Here is a 23,995-nt window from a genome sequence, read left to right on the forward strand (position 1 = left end):
AAATATCGTTGTGAATAAGTCTGAACATCTCAGTGGAAACAGTATTCTAAGGTGATATTTAATTATCAAAGCTAAAGCTGAAAAACTAACATATATGGGTTGCTTCAAGGTTTTGATAATTACCAAACTACATAAAAAGCTTTCAGGATGGGAAAAAAATGAGGTTCCCCAATTTGTTTGAAGAAGCTAGCACAAGCCTGATAATCACACCTGATAAGGCATACAGAGAGAAAAGTAGAGGCTTGTTTGATTTAGATAAGATGCAAGAAACCTAAATAAAGTGCTTAGATGGCCAAGGGCAGTGGTTCATGCCTATAATCTCAGCACTTTGGGAGGCTGAGGTGGGAGCTTGAGTCTGGGAGTTTGAGACCAGACTGAAAGCATTGCAAGACCTCGTCTCTACAAAAAATTTAAAAATTAGCCAGAACTGGCACAGAACTGTAGTCCCAGCTACTTGGGAGTCTCAGGCAGATGGATTAGCTGAGCCCAGGTAGTTGAGGCCATAGTGAGCCGTGATCGTACTACTACACCATTGGGTGATGGAGGGAGACCCTGACTCAAATAAGTAAACAAACAAACAAATAAATAGATCGCTCTAGAAAACTCAATTTCTAAAACATGACATCAATATAGTATTTAAATACTATATAACTAGATTCATTATGTCCTATCAATAAGTCACAAGAGAGCAACACATATTCATATCTTCAAAGATGCCAACATAGTATGTGATAAATTCAGCACCTATATATGGCAGTTTCTTGGTATCCTAGAAATAGAAGGGTAATTTACCACAATATTTAAAAAGATCTGAAATCAATAGACATTTGTATTAAAAGTAAGGAATCAAATACACAACGCTCAGTATGCATATGCAGTAGAACAAGGAAATGAACAGACCAAATAACCATCATCAGCAGGTGACAAGGTTGAACACCTAGAAGACTCAAGAAATAGCTTTTAAAAACCTATTGGAAATAGTAAAGGTACCATAAGATTATTTGAAGCACAACATGTAAAAAGCAATGGGTTTTGTCTAATGGCAACAATAACCAATCACAAACACATGAAAATGAAGACAGTCTGAAAATAGACCATATTCAGGAAAACGGTGCTTATGGTAAAGCACCTATTTAGAAGACATTTAAGGAAATCTTTAGGACAAGCATTCCCTAATGAGAAAAAAAGAAAAGTACAAGTGCATTTAAAAAAAAAAAAAAGCACCATCTAGTCAGGAAATTCAATCTGAGGTAAACCAATGAATTTCTGCTTTTGGTTATTATAGGAATATGAGAACAGAGGGCTTTTACAATCAGCAATGCTTATTTATAGGTGAAGACTTGAGAACTCAGAGGCTGTTCTATAAATTCAAGATGGGATTTAAAAAACACATTAAGAATATTTGATTACCTGGCCTTAAGTGCAAAATCCACTAATATATTGTACTCAGGGCCTTAAATACAAATAGAGTTTCATGTAAGAACAAAACAAAATTACACTTCTGAGAGTTAGGGAAACATTATAAATAGCCATTGACATTCTTAGAAAAATGCCGATTGCACTTCATTGACTCATGGTGAAATAGGTCACATTTGATTGCTTCTGGCCAAAGAACAATGACAAACTTATAGTCTAGACTATAAGCAAAGTGCTGTGTAAAATAAGTTACATGGGTAAAACACAACTCATGTGAGCTTGAATATAAAAATATACAGAATTCCAGGGTTGATTTGTCAAAAGGAGACACAAGTTCAACACATTTCCATGTCCTTTTAACTACAGCGTCTAAAATAAGTTTACCTTTAATTTTAGACAACAGAGATACTCAAAGCTATGTGTCCTTGACAGAAACCATGGATCAATTCTAGTTATTCCAGAATGAATGTAACGGCAATTATCCACAAAAAGGAATGATGTTGCTTTTTATACGCAGGACAAAATAAAAGGCCTATTATTCTATGTCAGTAGGTAAAAGCAGCTTTTAATGGCCTGAGTTAGGTGAGGCTTAAACAGGAATGACTTAGTCATGTCTGGTAATAACACTTCTACTTATGATACTGACTATGCAAAGACACAAAGCATAAACATTTCTTCCAAAATGTCAATTATTTGACATATAGGAGCCCCATAAAGTTGTCCATAGCACAAAATGTATCTTTATCTTGAGGAAAACACATGAATTTCATAAAAGAAACAAAGTAAGAATGAAAATGTATGGAAGGAACCACGAGAAATTATAGAAATTTAGGACAGTGTCTAACAGTAATAAGGCCCAAACAGGGACACTCTACCAATGCTCCTCCCATGAGTTTCTAGAAAGTCATCCCTTCCTCCTTTTTCTCCTCCTCCTCCTCTCCCTATCCCTCTCCCTCTCCCTTTTCCTTCTTCTCTTCCTCTTCCTCCTTCTTCTTCTTATTGTCTTCTTCTTCTGAGACAGGGTCTTACTTTGTTGCCCAGGCTGGAGTGCAGTGGCATGATCCTGGCTCACCCTGACCTCCTGGCCTCAAGTGATCCTCCTGTCTCAGCCTCCTGAGTAGCTGAGACTACAGGCATGCACCACCATGCCCGGCTAAATTTTTTAAAATTTTTTGTAGAAACAAGGTCTCACTATGTTGCCCAGGTTGATCTTGAACTCCTAGGCTCAAGCAATCCTTTCATCCCAGCCTCCCAGAGTACTGGCATTATAGGCATGAGCCACCATGCCAGGCTAAAAGTAATCTTTAAATCAGTAACATAAGCAAGTATTTTGGAGGAGATATAAAATGTGACCATGTAAATCCCCAAAGAATGTCTGTTCAGATAAGGCTTGCTGCCGTCATTACCTGCTGTCTTGAAGAACCCCTCCACATCTGTGCATGCCAATTTGAGAATGCCATCTAGGTAACTTGTGACTCTGGGTCTCCTGCATATAAAAACCCCTTTCTTGCTTCTACTTGCCTTGCATTTCATTCACAGACCATAAGGAAATGACAATGGCTTGTGTAATCTGAATTGGCTTCTACTAAGTGGGTGGAGTCCTATCACCTGCTGTTTTAGAAGGCTGACAGCCATCTATCCTCTTCCTAGCATTGGCACGAGCATTTCCTTCTCCTTTGCCCTACTCCCAGCCCATGTGCTCTGAATGACATTAATTAGGCTAAGTCATTCATCATGTTTCATCCTCCTAATTACTGTGATGACTTCATGGATAGGCACATGGCCCAAGCCAGACCAATCAGGGCCAAGGAGACCTAATTCAGGGCGTTTTAAGAAGGAAGCAGACATTTCCTGCTCCTCTCAGATATGAACCAGAGAGGGCTTAAAGGCTAGAGCTGCTATAGCTGTCCTGCAAACATGGGGCCTGAGAATGAGCCACATATATGCGGGAACCCCATTTTGATATACTTTGTGCTGTTGAACTATAAAATAGGCATAAATATACAGCAATGTTACTCGTTTTTTCCCACTCAATATTATGTTTGTGAGCTTTATCCACGTGGTTTTGCAATAGTGTAGTTCTGTTTGCACTGATGGACAGTATTTTATAGGATAATTTGTGATATATTTATATGCTCTAGTATTTGGACCTTTACACTGTATCCAGCTTCCTCCCCCCCATTAAAAGCAATGTTGTATATGTCTCCTGTATTCATGTGAAGGAGATTCTACATTGTATTTACCCAAATTGAAAGTGCTGGGCTGTTTATCAGACACATGTTGAACTTGACCTGGTAATGCCACATTTTTCAAGAGCAATTGTACCAATTTATACATCCCCCTACAGTTCATGAGAGTTCCTTTAGCTTGATAGTATGGCCAACACGTGACACTATAAAATTGTAATTACAACTATTCTGATGGATGTAAAATGGTATCACTGTGGCTTAAAATTGCATTGTCCTAGCTACTAATAAGGTTTGAGCATATTTTCTTTCATATGTGCTTTTGCCATTCAGGTTTCCTTCCCCATGAAAAACTCATCTATGTATTTTATCCATTTTTTTCCATTGAATTGTTTCTCCTTCCTCCTTCCTGTCTTCCTTCTCCTCATCTTCCTCCTTCTCCTCCATCTACTTCTTCTTCGTTTTTTTTTCATCGGAGTCTCACTCTGTCGCCCAAACTGGAGTGCAGTGGCACGCTCACAGCCACCGCAGCTTGGACCTGCTGGCCTCAGGAGATCCTTCCTCCTCAGCCTTCCAAGTAGCTGGAACTACAGGCACATGCCACCATGCCCGGCTTTTTTTTTAATTTATTATAGAGACGAAATCTCACCAAGTTGCCCAGGCTGGTCTCAAACCCCTGGACTCAGGGAATCCTCTTGCCTTGGCCTCCCAAAGTGCTGGGATTACAGGCTTGAGCTACCACCCCTGGCCTTCTTCTTTGTTTTCTTCTTCTTCTTTTGAGGGTCTTACTCTGTTGCCCAGGCTGGAGTGATACATGTCTCTTTATGAATTAATGATTTTTGTGTCTTGTTTAAGAAATTATTTTCTAGCGGGGAACGTTAAAATAAGAACTTGAATCAATCATACACATCACATTGGCATGTGATTTGTGGAACTCAGGAACTGATAAAACTGGAAGCTGAACCTGTCTTAAAAATTCATTTTGTGCATTTTATTTATATGCAGCATGTGGCACCTGGTGAGACAGGGGAGCCTGACATGCAACATCAGGATTGAGTGGGTGGAACTTTCGTTTTGACAGATTTTCCTATTATATCTGTCAAAACACCATGGAAAACAATTCACTATTAAAAACTGCTTGAGCACCAGCCATGGTGGCTCATGCCTGTAATCCCAGCACTTTGGGAGGCGGAGGAAGAGGACTGCCTGAGCCCAGGGTTCAAGACCAGCCTGGGCAACTTGACAAGACCTTGTCTCTACAATAAATCAAAAAATTATCTGGGCATGGTGGCACATGCCTATAGTTCCAGACACTTGGAAGGCTGAGGCGTAAGGATCCCCTGAGCCTAGCAGGTCCAGGCTACAGTGGCCATGAGCATGCCACTGCACTCCAGTCTGGGTGACAGTGAGACTCCAACCAAAAAACAACAACAACAACAAAAACTGCTTGAGGGATGTATGTTCTTTTCCCAAGAACACATACATTTTGTGATGTGTGATATGTACCTGGGAGACACCATTTTCTCAGGGTGCCTGCACAGTACCTGCCTCCTACCGGGGCCCGCACAGTACCTGCCTCCTACCAGGCATTCACTACATCATTGAATCAAATGATGAGTAAACTCGCATGTATATATTGGTTAGGAAACCAAGAAGTATTAGCTACCGAAAAATTTGTATCCCTTCTCCATAGACCTCCACTTCCAAGTTCTAGGTATTTTTTAATCCCCTCACCAAGTGGTTGATACCACTGGGTTTCTTTTAAAAGAAGAAATGGCCATTTAGAGATAACAAATTAGAAATTTAAATTGGCTTGAGTTTGCAAGGAAAGCCACGGATTTTCTGTCTGTATGTCTTTGGAGGGCTCTATGAGTATAGAAATGTGTGTCTGTACATAATAGATTACAAAATACTTGCTGAATGCATAAATAAAAGTACTTAAATAAGCACCTGAATGAATTAAGAATTCAAGCGATTGCTGAATTGAAATTCTCTCCCTTCCCATGCTGGTCAACCGGTTTCCATGGTGAATTCTGTAGCTGATGAGTTTTCTTGCTTATTTCCAAATAATCATATGTGCCTATACATCCCAGAACCAAAATTTGGTTGCATTAAAAACGAATAAAATCAATACATTCTTGACAAGAAAGAGCGAGGAAAAGAGAATGTTCTTGTTCTTTTCTTATTTTCGCAACTTTTCTATATATTTCCAAATATATAGATATACAGATATATTTAGTTAGTAATATCCTTTCTAGAAAAAAGAGGATACGTTTTTAAAAGGTAACTTCTTCAGGAATAGCAAAGAGAAGATGCCCAGAAATATATCTAATGAAAGATCTATGAGGCCTTTATATAAAACATAAGTAACTTTAACTTTAAGAAAAGGAATTTTTAAAAGACTGATGCCAAATGCTTCCCAAATCTGGGCTAAGTTTCATGGTAAGTTGGCTATGAAGTTTTTTCAGAAAAAAAAAAAAAACTAAAAGCAGATAGACAACAAGAACGCTACACTAAATTTGGACGGTCCAGACCTTAGGTCTTGCTATTTCCTGTTCGTTTTTTAAAAGAGCCTGAAAATTGGCATAATTACTTGTCAAAGGATAATTAATTCTACTACTTAGAGATGAGGTGGTTTAGTAGGTGACACCTTCCTCATAGCCCCTATGTGGCCTTATGTTTTTCACACTTATGGGAAAGGTAGCCTCTTACTGAGAAAAGATGGCCAAATAGGAACAGGGGATTCCAACATGGTTTTCCTTAATGTTTCAATGTTGGAAGGGGCACTGGGCAAAAGTGTGAAGTAGGGAATGTTTATTGAATGAGAGATCTTTATGGAAGTATAATCAACATCACAGGTGCTGTTAAAGGCACTAGGGTCACAAAGAAAAATACTGAGCTTCTGCCTAAGACTTCCTGTTCTTGAAGGAACAGACAGGATGACAGCTACATTACAAGTGCTATAGTACAGATACCAACACTTTCCCAATTTCACTTTCTTGTCACCCCAGCAGCCTGTGCTACTCCTAAAATGCCTTGAATGCATCGAGCATTTGAGCACAGACTGGGTGCCAGAGCAGGTACTAAGGATGCGGCAGTGATTAGAACAAATGTGGCCCTTACCCTCACAGGACCTCCAGTCAGTAAGATGGCGATGGGTACAGATTCAGCTAAAGACAACACCCACAGGCAACTGTAGCTATAGTGTGCTCTTGAAAGCATTAAAAAATAGCCAGGTGTGGTGGATCATGCCTATAATCCCAGCACTTTGGGAAGTGGAAGCAAGAGGACTGCCTGAGCCCAGGGGTTCAAGACTAGCCGGGGAAACTTGGTAAGATCTCGTCCCTACAAATAAATCAAAAAATTAGCTGGGCATAGTGACATGCACCTGTGGTCCTGGCTATTTGGAAGGCTGAGGTGGAAGGATAGTCTGAGTCCAGCAGGTCGAGTCTACGGTGACTGTGAGCATACCACTGCACTCCAGCCTGGGTGACAGAGTGAGACTCTGACTCAAAAAAAAAGGAAAGAAAAAGAAAGTATGAAAACATAAATATTAAAATGAGGGATCTGGTAACATATCAGTGGAGAGAAACCATGGATAAGGCAAGACTTTCCAAAGATATCCAAGTTCAGACATAAATGAGGAGAAGGAAGGTGACTAGGAAAGTTAGTGAGGTCCTGGCAGATTCTGTGTGTCATGAAATGGAGAAGCCACAGAAACTGATCAACGTAGTCTAAGCAGAAAAACTGTACAAGTACCACCCTTTACAGACTAGAGTTTAAGAGCTTTTTCAATCTAGGTCAGTAACTTCAAGCAATTCAGAATGTGTTAACAAGTAGCGACAATGAAGGATGGTAATTAGCACTGTAAGATTCCCTTAAAATGAACAGAATTCAGATGGTTGTGGTTTTAAAAGTTGGACTGTCTCATGTAAGTAAGATAGATTTGGTAAAGGAAAACACAGGCTATCAGGTTTCTTATGTTAGTTATTTAATCAACTAACATTTTAGGGGGTAACTTTAAAATCTAATTTGCAATCACCTATTTATTTAATAGTGAAGTACAGATCTTTTTTTAAAAACCAGGCTTCTGTAAAAAAAAAAAAAAATAGTACTTTTATTCAGGCAACATATGGAAAAAACGATCACATCACTTGAAAATGTTACATTTAGAAAGGTAATTTCCTTTCCCCCCACTTTTTTTTTAACATTTCCACATCAGTCAAGAAAAACAGGCTTTGACATACCAGTTTTTTAAAAAGTGAACTATCAAATATGTCACACAGTTTTAATTTAATATCCATTTCGAGAATATTTCAGTGAGCTTTCATGTTCAGGGGGAAAAAATGGAACATGAATATGAAGGGCTGACTTCCAGTGAAACATTTTACAATTACCAAGCAGTGATTTATTCACCCACACGCTCCTGCAAACAGTACTTCCTGAAAATCTTTGGTTTTGCTAATGTGGAGACTGTTTTTACTTCTAAAAAGAAGGGAACTGCTAAATTGAATAATTTAGCCCATGAGGAAAATAAGGTGACAAATGGCATTTGCAGAAAAATCTTGTAGTTTCAGTCTATTCTAGAGAAGTCCATTTTTACTTTCACTAAGCTTTCACCATTAGTATATCAAATGTGAGTTGCTGATCTTAAAATGACTCAAAACTTAAAATGATTACTGTTTCAGAAATCTTTCATGGAGTCTGAACTTCACAGATCATTCGTTCTGCATGTTTTTGGTTTCCTTCACAGAAGCCACTAGGATTTTCTTCAATCTGTCTTACCAGTTTAAGCTACATTAAATGTGTTTGGTTTGTTTTAGAATAAATTGTGTTTAGAATACATATATGCAGTTTCTAACTCCATGAGTAGACAAATACTTCATCAGCTTCTGTTTATGTGCCCAGATACTTGGGTATATAAAAGATAAAAGAGCCTATAACAGCATGGGCATTTGGTTGTGTGTAGAGTTAAACCTGGATTAAAGAGCAGGACTCTTGCAGTGGACAGATAAGCTAGTGTATTCTCTAGCCACAAGTTTCCCTGTAAAATTGGAACTTAGCATGTCCTAAAAAACTGACATATATAGTACCTACCGCCATAAAATTAGTTAGAATTGCACTTTCCAAATTAAATGTTCAGCAACTACAGGAATTTTTGTTTGTTTTCGTTTTTCAGTCAGGGTCTTGTTCTGACACCCAGGCTGGAGTGCAATAGCACCATCATGGCTCACTGCAGCCTCAACTGCTGGGCTCAGGTGATCCTTCTACCTCATCCTCTCAAATAGGTAGGACTACTTGTCCTACCACGTCCGTCCGGCTAACTCTCACTATGTTGCCCAGGCTACAGGTACTTCTTGAATACCTATTCCCCCTCCCCCACTTATACCATAGGGGAACCTGTTTCTTTGCACAACATGTCCAGCATGTGGCATTTGCTCACACATAATTGTTCATTGAATAACCGTACAGTGAAATGTGCTCACTGGAATTACTGGCATAAGGTCATTTGACTTCACTGAAAGCAGTTTCGTGATATGGTACAGGCTAAAGTAGAAATGGTTCTGTGTCATGAGTGAAACACCATGTATCTTTTTTTTTTTTTGAGTTGGAGTCTCACTCTGTCACCCAGACTGGAATACAGTGGCCGCTCCCGGCCACCGCAGCCTCGACCTGCTGGGCTCCGGCGATCCTTCCGCCTCAGCCTTCCAAGTAGCTGGAATTACAGGCGCGCGCTACCACGCCCGGCTGATTTTTTGATTTATTGTAGAGATGAGGTCTCGCTGCCCAGGCGGGTCTCGAACCCACGGGCTCAGGCAATCCACTCACCTCAGCCTCCCAAAGGTGCGGGATTACAGGCTGAACCAACAAGCCCGGCTATACCATGTATCTTAAATGATGCCTGAAAGGGGAGAAGAAGAAAGCCCTTGTGCGGGGTAGGTATTCCAAGCAGGTTTTACGCGGGAGAGTCCTGATGATATGTAAATGGTGACAGGACAAATCTTGTAGAGGAGAAGGGGTAGAAAATTCTGAAAAAGGAAGAATAATCCAAAAAGTATCCCTGAAAGGACAGGAGGGATGAGGGTCTAAGACTCAGGGCCCAGGACCCAGTGTTAAAAAAGGTGGGGATATATTTGCTGTTCGAACAAAGGGCAGGAAGATGGTGATTATTAGGAGATTTGATAGCAGGCCAATGTGTTCCCAAGTGATTTCCATTTTCTTTGAAGGAAGTAAGAGACAAGATCATCTTCTGAATATGTTGGGCGAGAATGTATATTTGGGAAGAGTAGGGAAGATATAATTAAGTCATTTTGAAAAGTCAATCATGAGCTGACTAGAAAAAAAGAGTAAAGTCTATCAATATCACATTCTGTTCCATCAACCACCAGGTGATAGATTGCACAGGTGAGATGCTGGCCTGGGCTTGTGCTTAGCAGACAGCAGTAGACCAGATGGGTAGCCCTACAGGAAAAGCTGTGGCTTTGGAATCAAAGACTTGGGCCCACGGCCAAGATCTACTTATGAGTTGTCTGACTTGGAAGAGTCACTTCACTTCTTTAGGCCTTAGGGTTTTACCATTTATAAAATGACAGCATTGCATAAGAATCTCCAAGGTCCCTGCTAGCTCTAAAAGAACTAAGTCTTTATAAAAAGTAACCAGCGAACTAGTGTAATGGCAGCATACTTCACACAGAATAAAAATTCAGAATTGGCCGGAGCCATCTTTCCCGACCTGCTCCACGGCTCCATTGCTTTCTGACATGGATTACACGATGATGCCCACCCCTCACTCTGCCTCTGAGTCTACTTCCATCCTGTCATCCATATAACGAATGTGATCATCTGGCACTCTTTGCTTTAATCCTTCCAAAGTTTCCATCACCATGTGAATGAGCCCTGACTCCTCAGCCTAGTCCAGAAAGCCATTTGTCATCCATCCCCGCCCACCTACCTGCTTCACTCTGTCTTGCTGAAATACTAACAGTAAAATGATTTTTCAAAAGGAGAGATTTTTAAGAATATACAAAATTGCAGCTAGATAGGTTCCAGTGTTCTACACCACTGTAGGACAACTACAGTTAACAGTAATAAATTATATAGTTTCAAATAGCAAGAAGGAGGATATGGAATGTTACCAACACAAACAAATGATAAATGTTGGCAATGATAAATATGCTAATTACCCTGATCTGATCACTATATGTAATGTTTATCAATGTATCATGATGAACCCCTGTGAATATGTACAATTACTATTTGTCAATTTTTTTAAATGGAAAAAAGCAAAGTAGAGAAATATAAGATTTTCTTTATTAAAACATATATAAGGGTTATTCTAATCCACTCAACATACCTATTCTCTACACTAATGGCATATATATTATCAGTTGCTATTTTAAGATAGTCCCATTTGAAAACATTGTGCTCGGAGATTTGGGCCAAGCAGTTCTCAGAAGCAACATGAAAATTTTGTGGCTGAGTTAAAATATACTAAAGTGAATTCCTTTTTCTTTTTAAGGTGAGTATAATATAAGTTAAAGCCTCCCTAAAAGAAATGGGCTTTCCAGAGGAAGTGAAGACAGAATATAAACAACATTCCCCACTCATTAAAAGAATGGCATTCAATGATGTTTATGCATGTGGTTCTCACTCTTTAGACTTAAGTCTAAATATATTTTTAAAGCTGTAAGTAAAGTAGTAATTTACTGAAGCCAAACCACAAAGAAATTTCAGGAATGCATCCAGGTTATATAATTCTATTCCCTGCTATATAAAGAGAATTCTAATAGCTTCTATTTTGGTCATCTATTGACAAATTCTTACTTAGAAGAATTTTGGAACATAAAATAATTGGAGAAATTAAGTTTCAGTCTAATAAGTTTCTAGGTAAGAGGTGGAAATCCAAGTTCCCAACCGCTGAATAGCTCTCCTCACCCAAGAGGCACCTGGCGAGGGAGCTGCCACCTGGTCCCCAGGACGACCCATCCTTTCCCTCCCATACCTAGGAGTTTTCCTGTCCTCTTGACACCTTTATTTGCCTTCATTTCAAGAATCCTACCCTGGCAGGGGTGACCTTCAGCAAGAGGGTGTGGGCAAAGAGAAGAAAGGTTCAAGCAGGGTCGATGAATGTAGGGGTAAGGGGAAACTGCTTCTGGCTGAGGGGGGCATCTCAGAACCTTCTGGGTCAATGGGGTGGAAGGGGGACAATAAGAATAGCCTTTAGTGAGGAATTGGAAGATGGAAGAAAACGCATTTCACATAAGCAGGAAGACAGAAAAGACCACATTGTTCAAAGGAATTTGGTGGAAAACAGAAATACATTTTATCTAAAACTTAACAAATTAATTGTTTGTTTCTGATGCTGGAAAAAAATAATTCTAAGCCATCCAAGATAATCTGTGAAGAACAATAGCTTCTGAAGAACCAGAACAATATTCATAGAGATTCATACTTCTTTCATGAAAAGAATAACAAGAATGAGAATTTTCTCAGATTATTAAACCAATAAGTGCCCAAACAGAAAACTCAATGGACTAAGTAAAAGAATTGATATGGCTAAAGACTTACTCAGTAGGCTGCAAAATTTAAGTCAAGAAAATCTCTAGAATATACAACAAAAAACAAAGAGAAGGAAATTATGAAAGACACAAAGAATTCATTCCAAGAGGTCTAAAATTCATCTTCTGAAGTTCTGGGTGAAGATGCATTAATATTAGCGAGGAGAAAATATTCTGAGCTAGAGGAGACTTTAAAAAAAAAAAAAAAAGGACAAATGAAAAAAGACTGCCGGCCTCGGTAGCTCAGCCTGTAATCCCGCGCCTTGGGAGACTGAGGTGAGTGGATTGCCTGAGCCCGCGGGTTCAAAACCCACCCGGGCAACTTGGCGAGCCCTCCTCTCTATAATAAACCAAAAATTAGCCAGGCGTGGTAGCGCGCGCCTGTAGCTCCAGCTAATCGGAAGGCTGAGGCAGAAGGATCACTGGAGCCCAGCAGGTCGAGGCTGCGGTGGCCGGGAGCGGCCACGGCACTCCAGTCTGGGCGACAGAGTGAGACGCCAACTAAAAAAAAAAATTTAGAAAAAAATGCTGTACCAATAAGAATTAAAAATGCATTAAACTGTGACACTGTAAAAATTATAATCTAGCAAATTAGGCTGTGGTTAAGGTGACCAACCATCCTGGGACCAAGGGGATTTCCGGACATGGGACTTTCAAAACTGGGAAAGTCCTGTGTAAACCAGAACTAGTTTGTCACCTTAGTCACAGGGCAGAAGAAATGAATGAAAGATGCTAATTATCCTCATTTTTCAGACTGAGGTCTGAAAAGAAATAAGTTGAAATAAGCAGGTGACAACCAACACCAATATAGCAACTGTTAGTAGTGATTGATTGTCCTTGAGGAATGAGGTTTTGTATTTGATTCCATCTTTTTCCAAACTTAAGATTTTTGAAACAGCACTTCCATTTAGAATAGAATAAGTCGCCGGGCTCGGTGGCTCAGCCTGTAATCCCGCGCTTTGGGAGGCCGAGGTGAATGAACTGCCTGAGCCTGCGGGTTCGAGAGCCACCTGGGCAACTTGGCGAGACCTCATCTCTACAATAAATCAAAAATTAGCCGGGCATGGTAGCATGCACCTGTAGTTCCAGCTTCTTGGACAGCTGAGGTGGAAGGATCGCCGGAGCCCAGCAGGTCGAGGCTGTGGTGGCCGGGAGCAGCCACTGCACTCCAGTCTGGGCGACAGAGTGAGACTCCAACTCAAAAAAAAGAAAAAAAAAAATAGAATAAGTCAATTCTTATTCATGAGGCATCTAACTTCTAACAAAGAGAATATTTCAAAATTAAGACAACCTAGAACTCCAAATATGGAAAGTGAGAAATTATCAAATCAGGGATTTGAAAGCAAGGGTATAAAGGAAAGGAAACCAAGGACAGGAAGCATTGTTCCCTTTTCCGGGGGCAGTGTCTGTACTCTCCTGAAGAATGATCACAGGAAAGAACAAGGACAAAAAGAAGACCTCAGTGAACCAACAAATGAGATCAACTTTAAATTAATCACAGCAATAATCCATTAAAATTCTATGTTGCCACTCCAGGCTGTTGCTGGAGAAACCAGAGTTTGTTCACTTAAGCTGCCCAAGAGACACACTACTTTCTCTCTCCCTCTCTGTAAGTATGGCTGTTTATGAGTGTCATATGTTACACTAAATTTTTTAAAAGGCCTTGAATAACATGCAATGATCTAGCCATTGTGTGCCAAAATTGTTATGCATAGAAAATATTCAAAATAGGGGGTCTTTTCATGAACACTAACACTTTGAAGTTTGTGTAATGAGCCTAAAGAGAGATTCCTATCTATAGATAATTTTTTTTCCCTTGTCTTTAAAGAGAACTCAGGTCTTAGGTATGCTGACTCCACAATTATTTGCACAGGAAGCCATTAACTTATCTACAAATGATAACTTACCATAAAGATAATAACTGTTTCATGCCCTTCAACTCAAGAATGCCCTCTGTTAACTCCCAAAAGATATGATATTTATTTTAAATCCAAAATAGAAAAAGTCCATCGTCCTGCCTTCTGTAAGTCATCAATTACCAAGCATATAATCAACATCCATTATGAATATTGTACAGGGCATTAAACTAGGGACCTTAATGTATTTAACAGCTTAATGGGTCCTTGCCAAATCACTGTACCTCTATCAAGTTTCCTTATTTTAAGATACATGATGTTTTGAAAACATACCCAAATCAGAACGTAGTTTATAATTAACACGAACATTTGACATGGTTGAGTTTACTGACGTTCCCTGTAAAGCTGTTAAATCAACTGTTTATCTTTAAAACCCAGAGTCTAACACTGAGAAAACCGAGAAACATCACATGCACAACTCATTGGAAATGTGTATGATGATAAGTAACATATCTAAATTCTTGAAAGGAATTTTTTTAAGATGCAGTTCCAGGTAAACGGAGACATTGGTCCTACAAGTGAAGACCTGAGACATTTAAAAGAACAAAGCAGATGCTTGGTTCCCAATTGTTTTTAACTACAAAGTACACGTAGTTTATCCACAAATTCCAAAACAAGAAACAACAGAACTACAACTCTTCTAAAATGTCTATCTGTGGCCTTTCTATCTTTTTAAAAATTACGAGACTACAAAAATTCTCATTCAGTTATTTCAAGGCATTAAAAACATTTCAATGTTATTTTTTGAGAGCAAAATTTTCAGCACACAAGTTTCCACAACTCCAAAAAACAAAGTTAAAAGAGGAAAAAAAAACAAAGCTGTGAAAGCTGCAATTTACTTGCTCTCCAGGAAACTAATTGGAATGTACTGTAGTAAATGTAATGAAATGATGTAAAACATTTGTGTGAAATTCAAAGTATTCTGTTATAAGCCCATTAAGGGCAGCAGGGCCCATATCCGCCCTAATTTTCATTCCCTCTGGTTCCCAGTGACAGCTCTATTGACTATTCAAATTAAACAGAATTGAAAACTAATTATTTTTCCAGCAGAAGAGTCCTTTAAACCCTGGATTGTTTTAAGTTTCTGCATCCCAAAAAATATTCCTAACTCTTCTTGGAAGGATAAAGTCCTATAAATTCCTACCCACTCCTACTCTGAAGTCCTTTACAGACCATAGCCTTCTAACGCTCAGGCAAAGACACTGGTGTTTGTAATAATCTACAAGCATGAAAATGATGATGTCCCTCCAAGTCTTTGCTGTATTCTCTACAAAATCAAGATTTATTGCTCAATCATTTCATTACTTCATTACTTTAATGGGGTCTCTCCCAGAATTAAACTTAGAGAGTCTGGATTGATAGTTAAATTTTTCCATATGTCTGAATTTAAACCATTTGCTCTAATGATCAGGACATCATTGTACTCTTTCAGTTAAAATATTTCAGCCAGGCGCAGTGGTGCATGTCTATAATTCCAGCACTTTGGGAGGCTGAGGTGAGAGGACTGCCTGATCCCACGGGTTCAAGACTAGACTGGGCAACTTGGCGAGGCCTCATCTCTACAATAAATCAAAAAATTAGCCGGGCATGGTGGCGTGTGCCTGTAGTTCCAGCCACTTGGAAGGCTGAGGCGAAAGGATCATCTGAACCCAGTAGGTCGAGGCTGCAGTGGCCATGAGCGTGCCACTGCACTCCAGCCTAGGCGACAGAGTGAGACTCCAACTCAAATATGTATATATTTCAAATGTTTATTTTTACTCACTTAACTTTTTTATTTAAAAAAAAGTTTTATCCTAAAGCTAAGTTTCAGGCCACAATGCATTTCTCAAGATATTCTTGAATGTGGTCCAATTATGGGTATCAGTGTGGCACAAATAACTCATTAAGGGTGTACTCTGTGCCTCTTGAACTTCCTATTCTTTTCTATCCAACTACTGTTTCAAATTTTACCAACTCCATCAAGTTGTTACAACAACTATACTACAAAATCACTCTCATATCTATTATTCTCTCTATACCTCCCATGTGGGAGCTTGATAACACACTTTGTTTTCTTTTTTTTTTTTTTTTGAGTTGGAGTCTCACTCTGTCGCCCAGACTGGAGTGCAGTGGCATGCTCCCGGCCACCACAGCCTCGACCTGCTGGGCTCCGGCAGTCCTTCCGCCTCAGCCTTCCAAGTAGCTGGAACTACAGGTGCGCGCTACCATGCCCGGCTAATTTTTTATTTATTGTAGACATGAGGTCTCACCAAGTTGCCCGGGTGGGTCTCGAACCCGCGGGCTCAGGCAATCCACTCGCCTCAGCCTTCCAAAGTGCTGGGATTACAGGCTGAGCCACCGAGCTTGGCCACTTTGTTTTAATTTAAAAGGCATGTAGATCAACAGACCTTTCCTTCTAAGCCAAACTAAAAACAAGTCTGGGTCAGCATGGTGACTCACACCTGAAATCCCAGCCTTGCCAGGGTGAAGCAGGAGAATTGCTTGAGCCCAGGAGTTCAAGACCAGCCTGGGCAACATAGTAAGACCTTATCTTACTAAAAAATTAGCTGAGTGTAGTGGTACACACCTGAAGTCCCACCAGCTACTCAAGAGGCTAAGGTGAGAAGATTGTTTGAGCCCAGGAGGTTGAGGCTGTGGTGAGCCATGATCATGCCACTGCACTCCAGCCTATGTGACAGAGCAAAACTGTCTGAAAAAACAGACAACCAACCAAACAAACAAAAAACCAGTCTGATGATCGAGCAATCTCTCCCATACCTCCTAGTTACTCATGGTACTTAGTGCCATAAATGGCACTCCACACTGACTGGCACGTAGTAGGTCTTTGAATGGGCGGGTAGTTGTTGTAGCTGTCTGTGGGTATTTCGCAGAGTCCCCTATCTCAGAAGGGAGAAGTAATGAGACCTGATCTTGAGTACTGCACCAGAGCCTGGGACTTCCCCCAGTCACATCTACCCGAGTCATTGCCATGCTGTCACAAATTCCCAGGAACATCATGTATGGTTTGCTTTCCATTAACACCATCTTGAATTTTATATTTTGTTATCGTTGGAAGTTTAGACTACTTCTCTTTTATTTTACAAAAATTTAAAGTCATGTATGAATGTCATCAATGAAAAATGAAGAAATAAGTGGCATTTATTACGGACATCATAAAAACTGATAGCCCCGCCTTCCAACCCTCCCCACCTCTATCCCTCTCACAACTGGAGCCTCTCTTTTCTTTCTACTGGATCAGGTCTTGTTTGGGTCACCCCTTAGCCACTCTCTTTACAATGTCCTTCACTCCCTTCCACTTTGCAACTGTCCTGGGAAAACCCACTACTGGGCTTCTTTTTCTCTTACTGTTTTTGCTTATACATCTCAGCAGCTTAAAAACTGAAGAGCTCAAATCAGGGAAAGTGGGGACCAAAGGGAGGTCCAAACTTTACCTGTATGATGTCCACTTGTATACCTAATCCTGAATTGTACCCCATATCTTTAAAATAAAATATATTTTTAAAATAAAATAAAATAATTTTTTTAAAGGAGGAAATACCACAGTGAAGATCATCCCCATGATAAATCCATGACCGACAACCTCAGCTGGGTTCTCAATGCTCTTCAACAATCCTCGGACGTTATTTCTTTAATGAATGTGAACTGAACACCTACTGGGTGCCAGAAACTGTGCTGGGACAAGCTAGTCCTGCCTTTATCCTTGACCAACTCCTTCTACAGTTTGTCTCTCCAGCAGGTGTATTTTCACTTCTCCCCTCAAATATCTTGGCCCCCATAGTTTCAGAAGACAGCCCACTGTCCCATGCTGGGGAAAATGACGCCATCAGTAGTCAACTCTTTCACCTTCCTGACCAATATCCCCCCCACCAAAACTGCCTGTGTGAGAAGCAACGTTTGCAGAACTTTTCTTTCTCGTGCCTGTGGATGGATACTGCATCATGGTCCCAAGACTACTTTTGCTACCAACCGGTGCACGCTCCTCCCATCCTGTCAGAACAGGGCACAGAAGAGGGCAGGAAAGCTGGGTGTGAGGCGTGGCCATCTTACATATCCATCCCAGCTTCACTCTGAGTCCTGTCTTCCCCCAAGGGCAGAGGAGAGGACCATGTGATGAGAAGCGCAACCTGGTCGCCTGCCCGTTCCATCTCTTGGCCATGTGCTGCCGTCTCCCACACATCCAAACTTGCCCTCTCCAGTCTCCACGTAATGATATGATTTACCATCCTAAAAAGCTTCTCCTTCAGAGCCTGCATGCCCTCTCTCCTCTCCTCAGCTATTATTATCTTCCTTCCTCAGTCAAATTGGCTTCGAATAGCAATTTCTCATCCTTTGCTTCCTCAGCTCCCATTAACCCCAGGCTCCTACTCTTCTGCCCACCCTGCGATCACAGAGGACTCCAGTCTTCAGAGTCTGCAGATACAGGTCCCTACATCTTTACCTACAGCTTGAATCACAGCCTTCAGCTGGTAGCCTGGAGGCTCCGTGACAGGCACTTGGTTAATCACCCCCCATCCTACCTGATCCAGCTTTAGCTGAGATTTCTGCGAGCCTTGTGACACACACTCCAGCAACCCTGAACAGCCTGTAAGCAATTCTGCCTGCTTTGCCCTTTCCTGCCACCCTAGACTCCATCCTGCCCCCACCTCCGCCCAGCGAGTCCTTCTAACCCATCTTTATCTGGTGACTCTCTTATGCTTTCAGACTCAGCTCCAGCGCCCATGACCACCCTCAGGATGGCATCCCTGAGTCGACACTTCCGGATAACGTTGCTGTCCTGACTCTGATTAGAATCGTGAACCCCTCAAGTACAGAAACTGGGTCTCATCTTTGAAATCCCAGGCCCATAGTCATTACTCAAAAATGTTAAAATGAATTATGAGTCTTCAAAGAAAAGCAAATCAGTTATTTGTTTGCTTCCAGGTACAGAGCAAGTTTTCAGCTTAGTAAAAATAAATAAATGGAGTTTTCTTTTTTTAAAAAAAAGCATTGCATAAGGCATTCTTATAGAATAGTTTAAAAACCCAAATACATAAGTCATGAGCAAAATATCAACTAAGACAGAAAAGAGAAATTAACATGAAACCATACAAGAAATGGATGCAAATTTCAGTCTTTGCTCCTCTAACTTATAACCAACTAGTTTCCCCAGAAAACTTTTGGCAAATAAAACCAATAATTAGTCATATGTACCATTCCGTGGCAGAAAGTCTTATAAAGAATCCTTTAAACATCACTTTAAGGTAAAGTTCTTAATTTCCCACCCTTTTTTTTTTTTTTGAGTCAGAGTCTCACTCTGTCACCCAGGCTGGAGTGCAGTGGCACAATCACAGCTCACTGCAGCCTCGACCTGCTGAGCTCAGGCTATCCTTCTACCTTAGCCTCCCAAGTAGGGAGGGACTACAGGCATTCTTTACCACATTCAGTTAATTTTTTGATTTATTGTGGAGACGAGGTCTTACCATGTTGCCCAGGCTAGTCTCAAACTCCTGGGCTAAATGCATCCACCCACCTCAGCTTCCCTAAGTGCTGCGATTACAGGAGTGAGCCACCATGCCCTGCCCCCCTCTTCTTTTAACAACCATATCCCCACCACCAACATTGCCTGTGTGAGAATCGTTTGCAAAACTATTCTCTGGCATCTCTGTTGACTGATACTGATACTGTATAACGTCGAGGTTGCAGTGAGCTGTGATTGTGCCACTGCACTCCAGCCTGGGTGACAGAGTGAGACTGACTCATAAAAAAAAGGGGTATGGGAGATTAAGAACTTTACCTTAAAGGAGGTATGAGCTCCTCCTATCCTGTAGGGACAGGGCACAGAGGAAGAGAGAAGAGAAGCCGGGATAAAGGGATGACCATCCGGGCAGCACTCGCCTGGGGGTCTTGGGTGGCTGGGACAGCTTCAGCTCCCTACTCCCCACCATTCCCACTCTACCTGTGAATGAGGCCCATGCTGCCAACGATGACTGTCCACAGCACACAAGCCCCTGAGAGCCTGTGTCCACGTTGGCTGAGGCCCATAGTAAAAGTGGACAGAAAAGAGACTCAAACCTTGGAAAATATCTTTAAATTTTCTTTTTTTTTAAGTCATGGAAAGAATAGCAACACTTAAAATTCTAGAAAGTTAAGAAAACCAAGGAAAAATTATCACTTATAACCCAGAGATGACCATGGTTACTATTCTGGTCATTCCCACCCAGCTTTGCCTGTATGTTTATAATGGAGAAGGGAGATTACACAATTTAATGTAATCTGACCTTCTTTTTCCCTCCACAACATTATAACACGGGCATTCTTAGGAAAGACCTTTAAACCGTTGACCTTTTGCTACTTGTATCAAAAACTGTTCAGAAAATGTTAGAAATGCTACTCGTTTTTAGAACCAGAGAGTCCAGGAGTTGCAAGACTGTTCTGATTCTCAGAAGTCCAGGGAGTAGAGAAACTCTGGTGGACAGGCTGGTGGCAGCACCTGAGGAAGTGGGCAGGACAGCACTGGCAGGCAGCCAAGAAACCCCTGAGCCCCGGGATTTCCCCATACACGCATCCCTTCACCTACCCACATCCTTTCCTCCTCCCCAGCTCTGTCCCACCTTCTACCCACCTCTTGGGAAGTTCCCCCTCTATGCTCTGGAGCAACTGTAAGTGGGGAGCAGTTGCCAGCAAGAGGAAGAACCCCCAAATCTATGGTTTCAGGGGGAAGAGGAATGCCAAAATGCAAGTTTAAAACATATTTTCCAAGCTGGGCTCGGTGGCTCAGCCTGTAATCCCGCGCCTTTGGGAGGCTGAGGTGAGTGGATTGCCTGAGCCCACGGGTTCGAGACCCGTCTGGGCAGGTGAGACCTCATCTCTACAAAAAAATCAAAAAATTAGCCGGGTGTGGTGGCGCGCGCCTGTAATTCCAGCTGCTCGGAAGGCTGAGGCGGAAAGATCGCTGGAGCCCAGCAGGTCGAGGCTGCGGTGGCCGGGAGCAGCCACTGCACTCCCGTCTGGGCAACAGAGTGAGACTCCAACTCAAAAAAATAAAAAAAATAAAAATAATAAAACATATTTTCCAGGAATTCTTACTGCACAAGATTGTTCAGTTACTTTGGGCATCTTGCTAGTGACCTAAAGATGCTCGGATTATGGTATGAGTATCCAAGCCACTAGGTGTAAGTAGCTGTCGTGCTGGGCCCCAGGGGTCCTAGCACTCCCTGTGTTTAAGGGGTTGGGTGTCCCCAAAAGGGCAACAGTGTTAATTGCATCACTCCCACAGTCCTGTCTGTCCAGTACCTGAAAGGAGCCCAACATGAAGACCCAAGGAGGAGGTTGCTGGATAGAAGGCAGACATAATTGGTTTTGCAGTTTTAATTAAAAGAGAGAGGCGTGGTGGTTCATGCCTGTAATACCAGCAATTTGGGTGGCTGAGGCGAGAGGACTACTTGAGACTGGGAGTTCCAGACCACTCTGGGCAACATAGTGAGACCTCTTCTCTACAAAAAAAAATCAAAAAAATTAGCCAGTGTGGTGGTACACACTGGCAGTCCCAGATACTCAGGAGGCTAAGGCAGGAGCATCGCCTGAGCCCAGGAGGTCAAGACCGCAGTGAGCTGTGATCATGCCACTGCACTCCAGCCTGGGCAACAGAGTGAGGCCCTGACTCAAAGAGAGAGAGAAAGAAACTGGGGTGATCAGCCACCATGTAACAGAGACAGATGACTGCAAAGTTGGAGCTGTCATGTACACTGATTTCAAATAGCTGGAGGATGATCTGGGGCCTAGAAGTCTTGAGATGACACAGCTACAGAGGATCCAGAAACCTGTGCTCTATGAGCTTGCATATTCCTGGGCATGTGAGATTTTCTTTGCCTTTCTTACTCTTAAAGAGCTTCAAAGTTCTCCTTTGCCTAAGAAGGATCATCAGGCTTCAGCCCCTTCTGCTCTACCCAAACTGTTTATCCAGGCCATCAATGCCCTTCTTGTTGTGAAATGCAATGGCTGATTCCCTGCCTCTCACTTTGCTTTCCAGCTATTAAGACATACTTTCTCTACATGGTTTCCAGGAGACCACAGACTCCTGGCTTTCCTCCCCTGCTGGCTGCTCCATCCTGTCTCCTAGGCTGGGTCTTCCTCCTCATTCCATCTTTTAGTGCTGGGTGCCCTACGATCAGCCTCCTGGCCCCTTCTCTGTCTGCACTGTCTCGCTCAGATACTTTATCTAGCCCAGTGGTTGTAAATACCACTGATATGCTGACAGTTTTCAGGTGTGTATTTCCTCCCCAGCCCTCTCTGGAAAGTCAGTTTCACACAGCCAAGCACTCACCTGGTATCACCACTTAAAGCTGAACTGCTGCACACCTCAGCAACAAGGGTACCTGCATAATGAACATTTGTATACCTAACCCTGAATTGTACCCCACATCTTTAAAATAAAATTTTTTTAAAAATTAAGAGAAAATGCCTATCGCAGATCTAGCATGACCTAACCCTGATTCCAATTTCTCTTCCTTGCTAATAACCTGCCTTTCCCTTGCATTCCCACTGTAGCAAATGGCATCAACTACATTCAGATATTCAGGCTAACATCCATGGCCTCATCTCTTATTCCTTTCTTTCCACAACTAAGCTATCCACAGCCTTGTTGGCTGCACTCTCAGCAGTTACTCAACCACAGCTCACCACTTCTACAGCTCCCACCTTGATCTAAGCACTCATCATCTCTCAGTTGGTCAACTCCAGTCACCTCCTGCTCACAGATCTCCCAGCTGACACCTTGATCTAGATCTGCTAGCCTCCAGAACTGTGAGGAAATAAATTTCTTTCATTTAAGCCACCCAGTCCATGGTACTTTGTCACGGCAGCCCTAGCCTCCCCAGAGTTGATCCTCTGTATAGAAGCCAGAGCAATCCCATTCATTTGCAAGATCACAGCATTTCTGGGTTCACTCTGCCAGTGGCTTCCTGTCACACCCAAGGCCCTAACCAGGACCAGCTCCCCAGTACCACTCTTCCCTCACCCCTGCTGACCAAGTAGAAACTGCTTTAAAGAGAGCACTGTGGATACTACTGCTCAAATATAAAGAATGGGATCATCAGTGATCCCCTCCAATAGCCCATGACCTCAATCACTCTTGCTGGGAAAAGGTTGCCCAGATAAGTATCTTTTACTTTTACTTAACAAATAAAACATTTGTTTTTTCTGACTATAGAAATCTTGAAACATATGGAAAAGTATACATCAAATAAAAGTCAAAGTGTCAAAGCTTAAAGATAATTATAAATATCATTACTATTTTGGTCTAATTTCCTGCCATTCTTTTCTATGCAGTACTGAAGGGTTTTTTTGTTTTAAAAAAAAAATTGATGATCTGATCCTTTCTTCTCTCACATCTTAAAGGTTTAACTTTTATCATTGACATTTCTTGGGAAATCTTACTTGCATATAATAGTCCCTTATATGAATGTACCATAACTTATCCAATCCTCTCATGTTGAAATTTTAGGTTGCTTAAATGCTGCTGCAATGTCAAACCTTGTATAAAATCGGGTGTACAAAAGGTTTATTTCTTTAGGGTATATCCTAAAAATAGAATTACTGAGTCAAAGGCATGAACATTTGAGGACTTGACACATAACCAGGACCAGCCTTTCAGAAGCATCAGTTCAAGCAGCAATGTGTTCCTGGGTCCAATCCTTTATTTCAGACTTGCCAGAGTACACACCATCTGGATGTACTAAAGTCACCTCAAGCTCTGAACTGGTGTTAGCGAATCCTACCCTTCACACCCTAATGGGCTCCATGGCTGATTATTACATTGTGGCCAAAGGTGGTCTGGTTGCCCAGGCTAGAATCCTCAGTTTCTTCTCCATGAATCTCTTGGGTCCCCTTCCCCCATTATGCGTACACACACACACACACACACACACACACACACACACAC

This window comes from Carlito syrichta, unplaced genomic scaffold (genome assembly GCF_000164805.1).
Source record: "Carlito syrichta isolate Samal-C Ts95f unplaced genomic scaffold, Tarsius_syrichta-2.0.1 Scaffold315803, whole genome shotgun sequence".
Taxonomy (NCBI): Eukaryota; Metazoa; Chordata; class Mammalia; order Primates; family Tarsiidae; genus Carlito; species Carlito syrichta.